The sequence below is a fragment of the Macrosteles quadrilineatus genome, unplaced genomic scaffold (assembly GCF_028750875.1).
Source record: "Macrosteles quadrilineatus isolate MER2022 unplaced genomic scaffold, UCM_ALF_1.0 Scaffold_3__2_contigs__length_128488019, whole genome shotgun sequence".
NCBI classification, from domain to species: domain Eukaryota; kingdom Metazoa; phylum Arthropoda; class Insecta; order Hemiptera; family Cicadellidae; genus Macrosteles; species Macrosteles quadrilineatus.
Window position 1 is genome coordinate 68,377,395 of NW_026542596.1, and position 17,248 is coordinate 68,394,642.

The 17,248-nt window shown below is 35.8% G+C and overlaps 1 protein-coding gene across 2 annotated transcripts in view; it reads left to right on the forward strand.

Moving 5' to 3' along the window:
- Positions 1–6,066: 6,066 nt before the first annotated feature.
- LOC128988808 (protein scarlet-like) overlaps positions 6,067–17,248 on the forward strand; it is a 49,600-nt gene continuing 38,418 nt past the window's right edge. For both annotated transcript variants that reach the window (XR_008490432.1, XM_054410468.1), the window contains exon 1: positions 6,067–6,162. The gene's annotated coding sequence lies outside the window, so the exon portion shown is untranslated. The remainder of the gene's footprint in view (positions 6,163–17,248) is intronic.

The window sequence follows — 17,248 nt, forward strand, 5'->3', positions numbered from 1 at the left end:
ATGAAAATCCACTTTTAATATGATTATATGGTAAGAGAGTGAACATTATGATGAGTGTCACAAGTAATTCTGGTAAGACTACGAAAACATGCTTTTTACAGGGGGTTGTATAGCGTAATATATGATTTCTTTGCCATTTCAGATTCTGAAACCTTCAAAATTCCATGGGCTTAGTGCACATGGTAAAAATAGCTTATATAACAAACTAAGTAGTTTATGGCATCTTTTATTCCCCTATGAAGAGTCACAGAGGTAGGCTATAGGTACAAATTATATCCCATGACATTTAATTCAGCATGAAAAGAAAAGTGAAAGCATCCTGGCCAGATCATGATACCAGGCTTTCATAGAGAGCTTTGGTACAAATCTGAGTGTTTTTGTATTTGTTAACTAACTCTGAAAACCTCCTAACTACACATACTAACATAAACATTTTATTAGATTGTAGAAAAAAAATACTATTTTACATAATTTATTGTTTGATTTAGGGTTATAGAGAAAATTGCCAATCCAATACACATTCATATGTAAATGTACCATTTACAAAAGTCTTTATGCGACTATGTATAAGGAGGAGTTGACAAGGGATCTTGATAATTCTATTAATTTGGTGTAATACAATAAACATTCCTTTAACATTTTGAGTTTTACGGTTTTACTACCTGTCTTGATTAGATCATGTGAACTGGCTTTCATGTGGTTTTATGGGGTGAATATGGAGTTTTTTGCCTATTTATCAAGAAAACATCCAACAAAATTTCAAATATTTTCGGTTCTACATTTTCTTTAATGACATCAAAAGAGTTATCAAGATCCCTTCTCTTAAGTTTGCTGACAATATAAAACTTTTTTGGAAAGTTGCTTCCCTCTATGACTTTCGAGTCCTTGCTGAAGGCTCTTAATAATGTCTCAGCTAAGACTTCAACAAAGAATATGGTGAATCCCAACAAAAATAAGTTGAAAACATATTAGCATTTAGCAAAATTCTCTGGATATTGGACTCTTCATAAGAGTTTGAGCCAGACATTCACCGCATCTGCGCCAAGACCTCTGGAATTCTCAAAATGATCTCATGCTCTGAAAGACACTGTTTGAGCATCTGTGTGGAAACATGCCTGCTATATCCAGTAATTCCTCTGTTCACCAACAACTAGAGTACTACCCAAATGGTACTACCAAATGGTAGGATTCTGGTCGCCTTACCGCAGCCTTATTCCACTTGTTCACTATCTTCGTTTCGTCTCAATACGGGAAGAATGAGCGTACGCCTAGTAAATATATGGGGGAGAGTTTTCGTTTGAATATATTTTCAAAGCGTAAACAGATATTTGAAAACGGATTTCGGCATTGAAATCAGCGTGAAAATCTGGTTTATAATGATGTGTCATACCGTTATCATTACATTTAATTTTTTTTATTTATATCCAAAATGGCAGATCCAAGATGGCGGCCAAAAATGAGTTCCCTATGTAAATGAAGTACTAACCACCCAATAAACTTCGGTGGTCGTCCCAAGTCAATATATCACAAAATTTTGAATAAAATATGCATGTGATATATTTTTTTCAAATTTCTCCAATGTTGAGAAAAGCCGCCATTTTTATCGTGATTTTAGGTGGTTTTCTGTAGACCGATTTTTGGCAAATTTTAGTATGTCACTCTGCAGACCCAACGCTACAAAATAAAACCATAAAACGGTTTCTTGCAATTTTTTTAACGTTCCCTGTGTCAGTTTTTTTAGTTTGCTTGGACTAATAAAAATTTGTCAAAATAACAAAAAAATCGACGTTTTATTGTACAAAAATTTAAATATTTTCGTATCCATAAGTCTTAGAACCAAATTGTTATATTTATATTATAAGAAATTTAATTGTCTACAACATTGACGTTACATATATTTCGCTAAAACGCACCAAAATGGAGATATAGGCGAAAATCTCTAGAAAGTACAGATTTTTTTCGATTTTTCAATATGGCGGCGGGCGCGGAGGGGGGAGAATTGTGCATTTTTCATTTTAAACACCTACTTACTATCCTAGACAACATATAAAAAATTTAGACTTACCGGACCGTTTGTAAGTTAACATACCTCTATTCACTGGACTAAAGCTTTGGAGAAAACAAAACTGAATCAATTTAATTTTAGTCGGAGATTTTCTTAAAACACATTTGATTATATGTTATCGAGACAATGTAACAGCGTATTTTACTTTCCGAGATCATATTTAAAACTTGAAACTAAGAAGAATAAGTGCAGTTGTGCTTGTGCCTTGTGCTAAAATTAAATACCCCCGACGCAGCAAACCTGCAGACTTAGCGAATTTCCATTTGCCTCGTTGGATTTACACTAAAACGTCTCCTTAAATATATCACATTTATTCCCTATTTAAATAGAATTAGTTTATAACGAGTATGTACTTAGGTTTGCTGTAACAGGGAGGGTAAAAAAGTGTTTTTTAATGTAAAATGATAATAGGTACTGTAGTTTAGTAAGACATTAATGTATTTTCCAAATTTGATCAAAATATGTTCATAAATAAGCAAACTACAACAGTTGACTTATTCTCCATAAGAATAACATGGGAATTTTAAAATTACAATTTTTTTGAATTTCCTCCGTAACCCTTAGGCGCATAATAACGCTTCAATATACTAAATTATTTTGTTTCTTTAAGCTCTACATAATGGTTTGGAAAGTAATTGTGAAATTTTGTGTTTTTAGGGTCAAAATGGGAAAAACCTATTTTTACCCCATAAAACCCCCCATTAACCCCCGTTCCCATAGTCCGATCATGCTGGTTCGTGAACTCATTCAAGTTTATCCTGCATTACACCTTTACATCAAATTTCATCAAAATAGGACAAAAATTACTCAAGTTATCGCGTTCACGGACACACACATATATATATATAAATCTATATATATATATACATATATATAAATTTTAACGAATGGTGTTTTTGGCCTCTGGGGTCATCAAAATGAAAAAGTAAATCGGCCCCGGGTCTATGTCTTACCATGCCACCTAGGGCAATAGCTTACTTCCCTATAGGGAAATTCGCTAAAAAACGACGCGGGTCAAACAAAACTGAGGTTATATAAACATAAAATTTACCTGTCTTCCTGTCTAAACATCGATGGTCTTACCTTACCTACATTATACCTGTCTAGTGTCTAGTCCACTGACGCAGGACGCTGAATTTTTATTTCAGGATTAGTGTTGCCTACAGTATTATTTTGAGGCTTCTGACTGGCTGAGGGAACATCATTACCGCGACGATACGATTGATGCCATCGGCCTCGGTGGTGTAGTGGATAGATTGCTGGGCTGATGAGCCGAAGGACCCGTGTTCGAATCCCACCAGTAGCACTATTTTTTGTATTGGATTTTTTCATTATCAACAAGTTTGGTTGGTTTGGTTAGGTTATGACGGTTTAATGTTATAATTAAAACATTATGAAATTGAATTTGACCCATTTACAGTTTTATTTTATGAACAGAAATATTTTTTTCGGTTAAGCCTTCATTTGATTTTTCATTATTAGCAAGTCTGGTTAGTTTGGTTAGGTTATGATAGTTTAATTTTAGAATAAAAAAAATATAAAATAGGATTTGAGGCATTTATAATTTTATTTTATGAACAGAACTATTTTTTCGATTAATAAACCTTCATTAGATTTTTTTCATTGTCAGCACGTTTGGTTGGTTAGGTTAGGTTATGAAGGTTTAGTTTCATAATAATAAAATATAAAATTGAATTTGAGGCATTTATAATTTTATTCTATGAAAAATAGTTATTTGTGCAACTAGTGAGAAAAGTGAGCAATTGACTCACTCGAGAGAAATCCTTACTCACGAGCCGTAGACGAGTGAGGAATGGTTTCTCGAGTGAGGCAATTGCACTTTGAACTCGAGTTGCACATTATACTTTTCCTACAGTCACCATAAAACAAATAAATTGGTGAAGAAACATAACCTATTTTTACACAGAAGTGAACTTTTAATATAACATTTAATGTGAAGTGATAAATACAACAGTACAACAGCTGACCAGCTGATTTACAGCCAGTGCTGCCAACGTATTTAGCGCGCATACGACGTTGCCTGCATGTTACTCGCTCACTATTTCGTGCCTTCACGTTGCAAATCTGGAGTGAGACAAAGTAATTAGAGTGAGACAATGTTAACATTGTCTCACTGATGAGCGAATTGGCCACTTTGCTTTCTCAAATAAGTGAGAGAACATGTACATTGTTAGGTAACTGTAGGAAAAAATAATTTTTCAATTACTAAACCTTCGTTAGTCAATCAGAAGTCTCTAAATGACACTGTTGGCAAAATTAATCCTGAAAAACAAATTGTGCACACAGGACACAGACAGGCGGCAGGCGGACGCACAATTTTTATTTCAGCTGCAGTTATTTTAATAAGAACAAAATGAGAGCATTCTATTGGCTGAGGGAACACCATTAGCGCAATGAAACTGTGTGAAACCATCGGCCTAGGTAGTCTAGTGGATAGCGTACCGGGCATCTAAACTTATGGTACCAGGTTCGAAACCCATCGGGGGCACAAACTTTTTGTTCAAGATTTTTGCATTATCAGCAAGTTTGGTTAGTTTTGTTAGGTTATAACAGTTAAATTTTATAATTAAAACCCTATAAAATTGAATTTGAGCTATTTATAGTTTTATTTTATGAACAGAACTATTTTTTCGATTAGTAAACCTTCATTTAATTTTTTCATTATCAGCAAGTTTGGTTAGTTTGGTTAGGTTATGGCAGTTTAATTTTATAATTAAAAAATATAAAATTTAATTTGAGGCATTTATAGTTTTATTTTATGAACAGAACTATTTTTTCTATTAGTAAACCTTCATTCAATTTTGTCATTATCAGCAAGTTTGGTTAGTTAGGTTAGGTTATGACAGTTTAATTAAAAAAATAATTATATATTTTTTTTTAGTTTTAGGCCTACAATAATATTTTTTTTAATTTCTTATTTTTAAACTCTCATTTTGTCCGTATTAAAAAACTGCAGCTGAAATAAAAATCGTGCCAGGCGGACACGACAACTGGTCTGGACTGAACTGACTGAAGACTGAGTGGACAACGACAGTCGACAACATTCGACAACGACAACACAATCAGTAATCACAATCCTGCGGATAGCGCTGGGTTCACAACGATATGGTAGGCATTCGGTTAAATATCGAGCTTGTTTTCTACCGGATGACAGACATCGACTTTTAGTATCGGCATCGGCTCTCTGGCTCACCGCACCGGCTGTCTCATACTCATGGTGGAATAGTAAACTATTGCCTTGGTGCCTTCTGCTGCAGCTGCTCCTATAGCTCCTATGTCTGTCGTCAAACGTCATAATGTGGCCTGGCCGACGGAAGGCCATAATTTTATTCACAATATTACAGTGAGAGTGAATGCAAATAAATAAGTACAACATAATATCTGAATCTGGCATAAAATTTGCCAATGAAAATGTTTATTATCCAATTACATTAAGGCTGATAACCAGCATGATAAATACATAAGAACTTAAATTACGGAGGAATTTTAAAATTAATATTCCAGTAACTTGCGCAATTAACGCCAGATAAATTACCACCCCCTTACTTTTAAAAGCGTTTAGATGACCTTTGCATATTTCCTCCATAATAATGCACTATGCACCATGAAACTGATCAAAAGGAACAATGTTGGAATAAATTAAATCAAATATTTTCCTCTCCTTTTAGGCTAGTCCTAGTAGTTTTTGTAATCTCTTGTCTTCTCTCTTCTGTCTGTCGGTGTTGGTTGGTTTGGTTTTTTTTTAACAAAGTTTATTTACAATCTGTTTTACATTAAACAATTAATAATTAAATACGATGACATTTTTATTAATAAAATAAAAATTGGAAAACATGAGTTAGCAGCTAAACTGGTTTGTTTACGTTTTGGTTGGTTGGTTGGCGCTATGGAAGCCAATCGATTTACGATATTCGATAGTAGCTGTTTTCATACTACGACGATCGATACTTAACCGTATGCCTACCATATCGTTGTGAACCCAGCGCTATCCCAATCCTGCGCTCCGTCAGACTGCGAGTGCGAGTGCCGAGTACTGCGACTGCGCTTGAAGTTATTGTTACAGTAATAAATTACTTGTGAGTAAAGTTTTATCATTAACGCATCTTAAACATTAATTAATTAATTGTAGGTTGTTGCATATTATGTATTAAATATTTTGCGTTGGTCTAAAACTATATTAAGATGCCTTTGTACTTAAAACAACACAAGTTTGATTATGTAACCTGTTACATCCTTAGCCTGTAAGCTGTGTATTCGTCATTTTCAGCAATAATTAATTTTTGATTGTTTACTATATTATTCTATACAGAACAAATAAAACATTCCCTGTAATCAAAACGGTGTAGTGAAAATCAATTTTTTTTTTTAAGAATGGGTAAAGTGAGGTTAATTATGTAAGAAATGGCATTTAACTTATTACCTAATTTATTCAAAAGCCCGTAGGTAGTAATAATGTTTAACTTATTAACTTTAAACCGTACTTTTTAAGCTATTTTGAGGACCTAGTTTAATGTGTTCAAGCTTCCCAGTTTATTTTTTAAAGGTCAAGAAATGTTAATAAAGAAACTTGTACTCGTATAATGTCATGTTTTTTTTTTTTTTATTGAGACTTGTGGTTTTAATATCAAAGGAATACTGCAACATTACAACACATTCAAGCATGTTTGATTTACAAAAACACCCTGGTGCCAATGTGCATGCTATAAACAGAAATTGTCCAAAATCAGACCATGATTTTGAACCAGAGAACTTATTTTATCTAAGAAGTGTTTAAGAACTAGCACACAACACGACTGCATTATACCTGCCCAGCAAGCAACAGTTCATGTCGACCACGCTTAAAACAAGTAAACTTTTCTTTCAACTTTTCTGAAAATACACATTTTCTTTTCGGCATTAGGGTAGGCCCTAGGGACGATCAACACGGACAAATTAAAAAGTAAGATAATTATTTTTTAAGTAGGCATGTAACATGTAACGTAAAGTAAGCAAGTAAGCAGACGAAGAGCTAGTCACTAGTCGACGGCCGACGGTCGCTAGTATGCTACTGGCCTGGCAAGCTGGCTACTAGTGAGCAGAGTTATTCAGTTTCGCCTTCCGTTATGTTTTGTTCTACAGTATTTCCAATGGATTCTAGCGTACGTTATACACGAAATTTGACCTAAAGAAAGAGGAAATGACACTTTTATACGTAAGATATTATTAAAGTGTAGTATTTTATCTTAGTTTAATGTTATGATGACGATTAATTATAAAAGCTGATTGCTAACATTAATACTTGCAGAAATATTTTTTTATTTTCTCACAAAGTCAAAATCCCGGACATTTGAAAGTATTGCCAAAAATCCCCCCGGACGTTTTTTTTGTACCCAAAAAGAGGACGTGTCCGGGAAAAAGAGGACGTCTGGGATCCCTATGGTTGAATGAATCTCTGCTTTGATTGATTTTATTTACATGCACCTTCAGGAGTTGATGTGTAGTACAGTAGTCTCCCTATTATCCGGACTCTTCGGGACCGAGGCCAGTCCGGATAAACTTAGGAGAGCATTGTATTTAGACACAAGATCACTGGTCCAGTTTTATAGAGTAGGCTAGTAAGCTACGATAGTAAAATTTATTACTTATGTTTGAGCTTTAGCTTTGACTATTAATACAACAACAATAGTATCCAATAGTCAATGGCTTTAGTGAGTAAAATTGTTAGGTATTAATTATGAACAAGTGGTCAATCATTCATTTTCACCACACTTAGGCCTACATAGTAAGCAGTTTTTTTCCTACTTATTATTTTTGGACCAGAAAGTTGTTCACAGAAAGGAACGTGTAAGGTCAGGTAAACTTACTCCTACTGGTCAGTTTTCTAACAGACTTAGTTACAACATTGCCTTTCTTTGACGCTGAACCTTTCTGTTTTATCTGACATGACGTTAAGTTTAGTTCTGATGTCTCTGCCAAACATCATCTTGTATGCAGACATTCCAGTTGTAGAGCTTGGTGCCTTCCTCAGCTGCGTGACTAATGCGTCGATCTTTGTTTGTATGAAATGAAATGAAATGAAATATGAAATGAAATATGCTTTATTGTCTTTTGAATTTGTACAAATCATCGACAATGTCAAGATACAGCTAAAATTATAGCATAGTCAGGTAATTAATTAATAAAATACTTATAGCTAACTTGACAAAGGGAGACATATTATAATACATATTCTAAATGAATAATTACAACTGAAGAATCTTATTCTTAAAAAAATCTTCCAAACTATAAAATGGGTTATTGGTCAGCCAACAATAAAATTTACTTTTAAAATCCTTTATATTGTGTAATTTAATTATGGATTCAAGAAAGTTGTACACTTTAAGTGACAAAACTATGTGACTATTTAGAGTTTTACTTAAACGATGGAATTCTATTGTGGTGTGGTTCTTATTTCTGGTATTATGATCATGAGTATGGTTTCTAAATTTTAAAAGATGTTGATTTTCCAAGATATAAACTATTAAGTCATAAATATAAACGTTAATAATAGTAGGGATTTGAAGATTTCTAAAAAGTGGTTTGCTGTGGTCTCTTGAGCCTTTATTAGAGATAACTCTAACCGCTTTCTTTTGCCAAACAAGAATTTCCTCTACCCTAGCACAATTGCCCCAAAAAATTAGCCCATACCTGAAAATGGATTGAAAATATGAAAAATATGCTGTTCGGACATAATTTAATGGAATGCATTTTTTCAGACGACCTAGTAAAAATATTACACGAGAAAGTCTGGTATTTAAATAGTCTATATGAGAATCCCAAGTTAGCTGACTATCTACATATATTCCCAAAAACTTTGCTGAAAAAACTTTACTACCCTTATCACTGTTCTCAAAAAACTCTCTTGAATTATAATTTAAGGAAAATAACAATTTTTGTGATTTTTCTTTGTTAAGCAAAAGTCCATTACTATGAAACCAATTTTGTGCATTATTTAATGTTTCATCAGCCAATTTTTCAAGTTCTTTATAGTTTTTACTAGTAGATAAAAAGGTAGAGTCATCTGCGTACAGAATGGTTTTACAATCAACAGAAGAGGGTAGATCATTTATATAGATTAAGAAAAGAAGGGGACCAAGGACTGAACCCTGTGGCACTCCCCACTTGACTGACACTTCATCTGACCATCTTCCTTTTATACAAACTGCTTGTTTCCGATTTTGCAAGTAGCTTCTTAAAAAAGATAATGGAGGGCCATCAAATCCATAGTACTGTAATTTAGAAATGAGAATATTACTGTCAACAGAGTCAAAAGCTTTACTGAGGTCACAGAAGGTGGCCTGAGCATAAGTTTTATTTTCAAAAGAGAGATGAACTTGCCTGACTAGATCGTCCAATGCATTGATAGTGGATTTTCCCTTTCTAAAACCGTATTGGTTGTTGTTCAAGATGTTGTTTTTTTCAAAATAATTTCTGATTTGATCGTAAATAAGTATTTCTATTAGTTTTCCCAACACAGGTATAATTGAAACTGGTCTGTAGCTCTGAGGTTGGTCTTTAGGACCTTTTTTGTAAATAGGACAGACTCGAGAGACTTTGAGCAAGTCAGGAAAAACCCCTTCTGATAAAAGGTTATTTATGCATATTGCCAAGGGGTTAGCCAAACAGTCAATAATAACTTTTAACAGATTGTTTGACATATTGTACACATCCACACTAGCTGATCTTTTCATCCTTTTAGTGGCACTAAGAATATCACTAGGTGTGATGGCTGACCAACAAAATTTATTACAACTATCAATTTCATATTTTTTCAAAAAATCATTACAAGAAGTGATTATACCTGGAATTTTAATAATTTGTTTGATCTTGTCTACACTGTCAACAAAAAACCTATTGAAAGTATTTGGCTCAATTTGCAAATCAGCTGTGTTTTTTATTTCACAGTTATTCTTTATTACCTCCCATGCGGCTTTACATCTGTTATTACTTTCTTCTATGTATTTAGCATTGTTTTCTAGCTTTGCTTCATTTAAAGAGTTTTTATATTGACATTTCAGTTTTAAATATTTATACCTTAGTTCAGTATTGTTCACATTTCCAGTATCTTTAAGCAAACTATACAGACACAATAGCCTTTCTTTCATTTGACCCAACTCTTTAGTATACCATCCCTTGTTCAGTTTGTTCAAATACTTAGGTTTGAATAGTTTACCTTTATTTTTATTCGGGACCATAAAATAATTAATATTGTTGATTAGTATATTAAATAAACATTGGAACTGCATATTAGCACTACTACTCTCAGACTTGGACATTAAAGATAGCCAATCATAAGTAGACAATTTTAGAGACAGATGTACATGACTTTTAATAGGTAGATAAAACTGAATGGGATCTTTTGAGACTAAATGAGATGTATTATCTATAACTAATGGTTCATTCTGCATATTAATAATAATTCCATCATGGTCCGAAAAAGGAAATTTGAACAAACTTAAAAAAGAGAGCCTAGCAGATTTTTGGTTTACAAACACATTATCTAGACAGTTTGTGCCTCTAGTTGGTGAATTATTTAAATGATAAAAGTTGTACTGTTTAAATAGATTTAACAAGTTTTTTACATTTCTTTTGCTTTTAGTAACATCAAAAATCAGTCACCTCTGTGTCACCTCTCTCCCCCACCATTGAATTTAGCTTCACTGTTTGTACGAATCTTTCTGCTTGTCCATTGCTAGAAGGATGAAATGGTGCGCATGTTCTATGACAAATTCCATTTTCTTTCAAATAGTTTTGAAAAGCCGTGCTGGTGAATTGTGTCCCGTTGTCTGTAACGACTGTCACTGGAAGACCGAACGTTGTAAATAGATGTTGTAGCTTTTTGATACACCATTCTGCTGTAGTCGATTTTGTATGCAATATCTCTAGCCATTTAGTATGGGCATCAATGATGACTAGGAAGTAATTTCCATTCATGGGCCCAAGGAAATCTAAGTGTATTCTCTCCCATGGTCCAGATGGTTCTTCCCAAGGGTGATTCCTATCTTTTGGAGGTTCATTTCTCTTCTGGGAACATATCTTATAGTTTCTGACCAACTCTTCAATGTCTCTGTCCACATTCTTCCAGTACAAATAGCTTCTGGCCATTGCTTTCATTTTTGTCATACCAAGGTGGCCCACGTGTAGTTCTTTGAGTACTTCTTTCTGAAGAGTTGAAGGTATCACAACCCTTATACCTCGAAAAACACATCCTTTGTGTAATGTGAACTCGTTGTTGTTTAGTCCCCTTGTCTCAAGATCATCTCCATTTTCAAGGGCTGTCTTGACTTTAGGGAAAAAAGTATCATTCTTTATATGTTCTGCAATTGTCTCTACGGTAAGTGGCAGCATAGATATTTGATTCATCTGAAATTTTGAATAGAGATCTTCACCTTCTTCTAACTTTTCTACTGGGAATCTTGAAAGAAAATCTGCATTGGAGTGGTCTGAAGTTTTTCTGTATTCTATTTCATAGTCAAAACCAGCAAGGAAAAGAGCGTACGGTAGCCTAATTTAACAAACGTGTAGCTGACATTGCAGGTAGGGATTTTGAAGGATGAAAAATAGATACAAGAGGTTTGTGGTCTGTGACAAGTATGAATTTTCTGCCACAGCAGTATGGAAAGAACTTTTTCACACCCCAATAAATGGCAGTCGCTTCTTTGTCAATTTGACTGTATTGATTCTCACTTTTACTTAGTGACCTAGATGTAAAGGCAATTGGCTTTTCTGTTCCATCTTTTAGCCGGTGTGAAATTACAGCTCCTAAGCCAGTTGGTGATGCATCTGTTGACAGTATTAAAGGTAATGACAGATTGTAATGGATTAAAGTTTCATATTTGGCAATGTCCAATTTAACAGATTCAAAACTTCTTTTACATTCATTCGAATTTTCACTTCTTTCATCAGTCCATTCAAATTTCTTGCCCTTCTGTAAGAGTTTGTTCAATGGGTTTAGTTTCTCTGCCAGTTTGGGTATGAACTTATTGTAGTAGTTTGCCAAACCTATGAAAGAACGTAATTGGTTGACATCACAAGGTCGCTTTGCTTCAACAATCGCTTTTACCTTTTCAGACCCCTTTTGAAGTCCATTTTCATCAATGGTATGACCTAAGTAAGCAATCCTTTTCTGAAAGAATTTACATTTTTTCAAAATTCAATCTAAGGTCATGTTCCCTTATTTTATCAGGGACTAGCTTTAATCTTTGCACAGTTTCTTCATAATTTGATCCTTGTATGATAATGTCGTCAAAGAAGCATTTAACACTGCTAATTCCTTGTAGTATTCTGTCCATGAACCTTTGCCATACTGAGTGCTACTTTAACCCCAAACATCATCCTGTTGACTTTGTAAAGACCTTTTTCAGTACTTATAGTTTGCATATTTGAACTTTCCTCGTCCATTTGCATGTGCAGGTAAGCATTGCTTATGTCCAATGTACAAAATAGCTTCCCTCCATTCATTTCCGCGAAAATGTCCTCTATCCTAGGTATTGGATGTTTGTCGTCTTGTATCACTTTATTCAGTGTAGTTTTATAGTCAGCACATATTCTTACAGATCCATTGGGTTTAACAACTGAGACAATTGGCGTTCCCCACTGAGCATTGTTCACCTTAGTGATTATACCGGCATTCTCTAGTCGATTGAGTTCGTCTTCCACTTTTCCTTTAAGTGTGTACGGAACTTGTCTGGGTTTGATGAAAATGGTCTTGCAACCTTCTTGAAGGGATAAATGAACCTTCTCGTTCGGAATACATCCAATTTCCTTTTTGAAAACATCAGAGAATTCTGTAAGTAGTTTAGAAAGATCACACGAGTTTTCTTGAATAGTTCTGATATCTCAAATTTTTTAGTTAATCTCCCTAAGCCATTCTCTTCCAAAAATGGGTTCAACATTTTGTCCAATAATTACATACAGCTTGCCAAAGCATGCTTTGTCTTTCAAGCTAAACTCGACATACACTACCCCCTTTGGTTTTACAACTTCGCCCGTGTAAGTTCTTAGTTGTATGTGAGTTTGAAATGGTTTTTGACTCAAATTTAGTTTCTTATAATCCTTGTATGATATCGACGATAAAGCTGCTCCTGTGTCCAATTCCATTTGAATTGGCTTTCCTTCTAGTGTAACTTCAACCATGAACTTGTCAGAACCATTCATTTGTATCTTATATGTGTCGTACGTTGCGTGATCAATATCATTTACATTTTCACTGTCCTCGATCTGGTTGATATGCCTAGCTCTGTTCTTTATGCCATGCAGACCCTGGCTAAGTGACCAACCTTGTTACAAGAATTTGCAGAATTCATCCTTATACCTGCAACTGTCAGCTTTATGGAACTTATCCCTGCATCGATAGCACCGTCCACGTATTTGGTCAAATGTAGAGCGAACTGTATGATATCTTTCGGTCTTCTTGGTTGGTCCTACTCCTACTCCTTTGCTTGCATATTGTTGTTGTTCCGGCTTCTTTCTTTCAGTGCTTCCTGTTAGCTTAAGAACAGCAGCTGTTGTAGGATTTGATACGATGCTGCTCTCAAGTCTTGAGGATTCACAGGAAATTGCAGCTTGCACTGATTCTTTGAAAGTACTTGTTTCTTTCTGTAGTAACTGCCCTCTTACATCATTATCTTTAAGTCCTCTAACAAACTGCATTCTTAGTAACATGTCTGATACAGATTTCCCACATTCACATTGAAAGCGACAATCCTTTGCTAGTCTCTTCAGTTCCATTGAAAAATCCATCGTTGTTTCGTCTTGTTGAACATGACACAAAAATTTGTGTTGAAGAGATATAACACTAGGTAATGGTTCCAAATAATCCTTCAATACTATTACCACATTTTTGTAATCCATCTTGTACGGATCATCTGGAGAAACTAGGTCTTGAAGCTGTTCATGTAGTTTTGGTGGAAGCACTGCAAGTAATGTGCAAAGCTTTATTTTAACGTCAGAAATTTTCTTCAAGGAAATAAAGTTTTCAAATCTTTTAATGAAGTGGCTGCACTTTACTTGACGTCCTACACTCATTCGAATGAAAATATCGATCGATATATCGATTAATCGATTGCTTCATTTGATATATCGTTTGGTTAGTTAGGTAAGGTTAACCTAACCTAACTAACCAAACAATATATCGAATGAAACAATCGAATGAAAATATCGAATCGAAAAACAATCGAATGAGTGTAGGACGTCAAGTAAAGTGCAGCCAATGAAGTTTGTAAATGATTCTCCTTCATCGAACGGAACAAAAGCAATATTTGATGTAACAGAAGGATGTGAAGCTACTGAAGGCTGATTCGTAACTGTGGTTGGGGATTGCAGTTTGTTTCTTAACACCACTTCGGTTGTAATGTACAGCTCTTCAATTTCACTTCTACTAGTTGCTAATTGCTCTATATCTTCTTCATCAACTAAAGATTCGAGTTCAGATTGAGCATTTTCAAATCTGTTCCAATATGTCCGTAATGAAGACAACCGCACTGTGACTTCACTACTCATGTATTCTCTCACTGTTTTATTTTGTACAATTGCATTGTAAGATTTACTAATTTGAATTTTGCTTGCAGTTAATACCTTTTTGAGCTTAAGTACTTCACTCATCCTCGTCGCCAATATTGTGTCTAAATTCAATAAACTTTAAACGTTTGAGAAATATATTTGAACATTGTAAAAATCACAAACACTAAAACAAAACATTAGGCTAAATTGTACAACTGAATCACAACAGAAAAACAATAAATAATTAACCAACCAGCTGGTATTAAAACATAGGAAAATAGAATATTGTTAGTTGACACTAGATTGAAACTTACTAAGATCTTTAGATAAAAATGTCCCCAAGTCATATCTAAATACAATAGTTTCTTTCAAAGTAATTTACTGTATGGCATATGTTTATGGGGAAATGCAGCTGGAGTACATGATGTCAGAATACTAGCTTCAGCTGACTACTCAGAGTACTGTAGGTCTATTTTTATCCATGAAAAAGTGTTAACTGTCTTTAGTTTATATGTTTTGTATGTTCTACTGGGTGGCGCATAAAGAACGCATGGATTTGAATTGAGTGGTAAGAGCAATAAAAGCGTCCGTGGAGGGACAGAGCCTGGTTGTTTTGTAGGTTAGGGCGTCCAGTTTTAGTAGTAATGGTGCAATCAACCTGACGCATCACGTTTTTGCTGTAGAACATTTATTCAAAAATAATGAATCTGATATAACTATTCAATGGCTTCTCCGTGCATAGTTCAATGGTTCAAAACAAAACCCGATCGCAACACAATACTTTGTTGGATAGCTCCTTTTCGCACAACTGAATCAGTTATGAAGCAGAAGTGGTTTGGTTGTCCTTGCACGGCGCGAACTCCACAAAATGTCGACAGAGTAAGGGCGTCTGTTACACTAGGCGATGCGCTCCAACTGTGGGCTTGTCTTGACGCTCGTTGCAGGGCAACCTGAAAGACGAGTTAAAATTTCATCCTTACAAAATTATGATCGAACAGAAGATTTATGAACGTGATTACGAAAATGGAAACTGTCTTGAGAGAATGGTTGATGTTCTTGCCACTGATGGCGTTTTGTGTGTGATGTTAATGATGGAGCGCAGTTTCATTTGGATAGTTATGTCAATAAGCAAAACTGGCACTATTTGGCAGCAGAAGACCCAAAAGAATTGCATCAAAAACCACTGCACGATTTAAAACTTAACGTTTGGTGTGACTTTCGTTATTTTTGGGCCTTACCGTACTTTTTTCAGGACTCGCGGAACATTGAACTTTGTGCAGAAAAGCCGTTGAACAGTTTTAACAGATTTAATTACTTTTGAATAAATGTTCTACCGCAAACATCCGATGTACCACGGACCACTGCACCATTGCTACTAAAACTGGACACCCTTACCTACAAAACAACCAGGCCCAGTCCCTCCACCACGCTCCTATTGCTCTCACCACTCAACTCAAATCCATGCGTTCTTTATGCGCCACCCAGTATTAGAAGTAAAAAAACAATCTGTATTCTTGTTGAAACGGCTAAGGCTAAATGTACATAGCCACAACACAAGGCTCAAGAAATGAAATTGACATTCCCTTTTGTAGATTGACCAAAGCAGCCAAAAGCTCTAAAGTTATAGGGTTTAAACTGTACAATATACAGGGTGTCTAGTAGTCGGGAAAATCGGGAAAGTCGGGAATTAGTCTTGAATTTAAAAATGGTCTTGAAAAGTCGGGATTTAGTCTTAAATTTGATTTCAAAGTCGGGAAATTTTATGATTTTGCCGCGATCGCCGTCTTCCGTTTACGTAACCGCGATAGCCAATGATGATAGTCCTCACGGCCTCGGGACATGTTCATGATTTTGTAGCGATCCCGGACGACGACGATGACGTTTCCGTGACCGCGGGAGATGACGATGAAGTTTCCGTGACCGCGGGAGCCGACGATGTTGTCAACAGGGCCGCGGGAAATGTTAATAATTTTGCCGCGATAGTGGACGACGACGATGACGTTTCCGAAACCACGGGAGACGACGATGACCTTTCCGTGATCGCTGTGGACGACGATAACGTTACCGTGACCGCGGGAGACGACGATGACGTTTCCGTGACCACAGGAGATGACGATGATGTTTCCGTGACCGCGGAAGATGACGATGATATCTGCTCGGCCGCGGGAAATGTTCATAATTATGTCGCGATCGCCGACGACGACGATGACGTTTCCGTGACCGCTAGAGATGTCGATTAAGTTTCCGTGACCGCGGGAGACAACGATGATGTCTACACGGCCGCGGGAAATGTTCATAATTTTGCCGTGATCGCGTACGTCTACGATAACGTTTCCGTGACCGCGGGAGATGACAGTGATGTCTAAACAGCCGCGGAAAATGTTCATAATTTGGCCACGATCCCGGATGACGACGATGACGTTTCCGTGACTGCGGAAGACGACGATGATGTCTACACGGCCGCTGGAAATGTTCATGATTTTGCCGCGATCGAGGAAGACGGCGATGACGTTTCCGTGACCGCGGGAGACGACGCCGACGTTTCCGTGACCGCGGGAGATGACGATGACGTTTCCGTGACCGCGGGAGTCGACGATGAAATTTCCGTGACCGCGGGAGACAACGATGATGTCTACACGGCCG